General features: G+C 52.3%; 1 non-coding gene across 1 annotated transcript; it reads right to left on the reverse strand.

The window, feature by feature from the left end:
* Positions 1-396: 396 nt before the first annotated feature.
* Positions 397-468, reverse strand: TRNAQ-CUG (transfer RNA glutamine (anticodon CUG)). Its single transcript has one exon. It is a non-coding gene; the product is annotated as a tRNA-Gln (tRNA).
* Positions 469-2,777: the final 2,309 nt, after the last annotated feature.

Consider the following 2,777-nt stretch of genomic DNA (forward strand, 5'->3'; position numbering starts at 1 on the left):
GGAAAGAGCTTTCCGTGGATGCTGAGGAGTCTGTCGCATTGCAATCAGCAACGTACCCCCAGACATGGCTCTAAACAGCCTCCTCTTCTCGACCACGCTGTGAGCAGGCCTTGGACTGCAGGGTCTGCACCTCAGCTGCTGTGGGGTACAGTGACCTTCTGCTGGTTTCCCTCACAAGGGAGCAGCCATCAATCAGAAGGCAACAAAGAAGGGTCAGGGCCTGTGCTCACTAAGCTAGGCAGGTGTGGAGGAACCATGTCAGGGGAAGGCCATTGCATGGCTAAAAGCACAGAGAAGGAAGGACGGCAAGAAGGACGTCTGGAATGCATTAATTAGTTCGGTTTCAGGCTTAGGTGAAAGTCAGCTGTGGGCAATGGTTTGGGAGCCCAAAAGTAGAGGTCCCACTGAGATTTGAACTCAGATCGCTGGATTCAGAGTCCAGAGTGCTCACCTTTACACCATGGGACCAGCTGCACACCTGCTCTATGGCCTCTCAGCAACAGAATGGACAGACAGACCATTATCAGGATTGCAAGTCTCAGCATCCCTGTGTGAACAGAGCCAGTGCCGTACTGTGCTGAAGCTTCAGCATTCTGGTGACATTCTGAATATTTCTGGCCATGGATGTAGCGGTGTTCATGCAAAGAAGGATGTGAGGCACCCTCACTTGTTGCAATCAGCAGCATTTATTCAGAGTGCGTGAGTGAGAAGGAGGGGACTGGGAGGCAAACCAGAAGCATTTCTGCGGTTGTGAGAGAAGATCAGGTTTGTGTCCTGAGGCCCAGGAGAACCTCATGACGTCCAACAGAGCCACGTGCAAGGACTTGCACCTGGGTCGAGGAAACCCCCGCTACTAATACAAGCTGAGGCATGAAAGGATGGAGAGCAGCCGTAACAAAAAGGACTTGGGCATACTGGTGTGTGGCAGCAGCTGGACATGAGCCAGCAATGTACCCTTGCAGACCAGGAAGCCAGTATCCTGGTCCAAGCAGTGTGGCCAGCAGGGAAAGGGAGGAGATCCTGCCCCTCTGCTGTGTGCTGTGCTGTGAGAGCTCACTTGGAGTGCTGCATCCAGATGGGGAGTCCTGAGCACAGGAGAGACGTGGAGCTGTTGGAGCTCATCCAGAGGAGGGCCACGCAAGCGATTCAAGGGATGGAGCACCTCCGTACGAGGACAGGCTGAGAGAGCTGGGGTTGTGCAGCCCAGAGAGGAGAAGGCTCCGGGGAGACCTGATAGTGGCCTGGCAGCATCTAAAGGGGAAGCTACATGAAGGAATGAACACATGGATAAGATTCCCCTTGAGCCTTTTCTTCTCCACGCAAACAAATCCCTGCTCTCCCAGCGTCTCCTTTTCGAACACGTCTCTGAATTGCAGAACATCTTGGCAGTGTTCTCTGCGGGACCTCTTGTTCTTATTTTGCCAGGGGATGGCCTTGTGGCCATGGGACAAGGAAGGTTCTCCGTCCTCTGTTTCCAGTGACAAGAGGTAAGCTCAGGATGGCTTCCGCTGCAGAGCAGATGCCAAAATGTTGCAAGAGGAAAACAAATCACAAGGCCCAAGCTATGCAGCACAAAGTCTTTAATGAGAAGGAAAACATAAAGTGGCTCCGTACAGAGAGGAGGAAAAATGTTTTCAGTTTTCAGGGAGGTCGAGAGAACGATCCATCCGTATCTGGGATGCGTTCTCCAGATGGGATGATGCATTGGCTTCAGCAGATGAAACTGCTGGGCGGGCGAGGCAGACACAGCCCGGAGCCCCCCAGACCAAGGGAGCCCCCAGAAGAGATGGGAACGCCCGCGGAGCTGAGGGAGCTGCCAACAGCCGCTGACAGAGAGGATCCCACGGCTGTGCTCTGAGGGAAGGAGGTGAGGATGGGGCCCGGCAGGGTCACCACCACGGGGGAGGCCTGGATGGCCACAGTCGAGTCAGCGCAGCGGGCGACACATGGCTCACTGCAGCTGCTTGCCAGTGGGGTTGGGCCAGAGGCACCGCAGGGGGACGGGACGCAGGGTCTGCAGCACGACATCTCTCGCTGAGGGAGGCAAAGCTGAAACACAGAGCAGGGAGGGAACACGGACCCTGAAGTCAGTCAGTCTTTGTTTTCTGCTGCTCTCTCACCCTCACTCCTTGCTCCACTCTGGCTCTCTTTATAGCTCCATGCTCCGAGAAAGAGAGTGCGGCTGATTTTGCACACACAGATTATAGCTTTGCCATTTCACCTGTAGGCTCTATTGGAAAGAGTAGCAGCAATCCTTTGATTTACTGGATGCTTGTGGCACCCGGACGGCCTCCCGCATTTCCTGTTGCAATAGCATTGATGAAGATTGTGAATATTGCTGACATTATATCGGCATAAAATGGCTCAGATGAAGAGATGTCCTCTAAGTTATATTACTCATGATGTCTGACCCAGTCATAGGAAAGGATACATGAGAGATGAAATTCTGATCATGCCCCATTTCAAAAAAGAAAATCTGTGCAATAAAGATATGCACTTGGCTGTTTGGTTACATACTGCATGCTCAAACTCTTGTACTCAGGAATCCTTGCAGCACAAAGATCCCTCTTCATCTGAGCTCTGCGTATCCACCTCCTTTCCACAAGAAAAGGGTTCACAGTCCTGCAACATTTGGATTCCAACCTCTACCAGTACCTCTAAGTTACACCACACATGATGTCTCACCCAGTTTTTGGAAAGGATACTCAAGAGAGGGAAGACTGATCATAGCCCCTCTCAAAAAATGAAGATTAAGGCAATGAAGATAGCACAGGAAG

The sequence above is a fragment of the Meleagris gallopavo genome, chromosome 12 (assembly GCF_905368555.1).
Source record: "Meleagris gallopavo chromosome 12, MGAL_WU_HG_1.1, whole genome shotgun sequence".
Classification (NCBI taxonomy): Eukaryota; Metazoa; Chordata; class Aves; order Galliformes; family Phasianidae; genus Meleagris; species Meleagris gallopavo.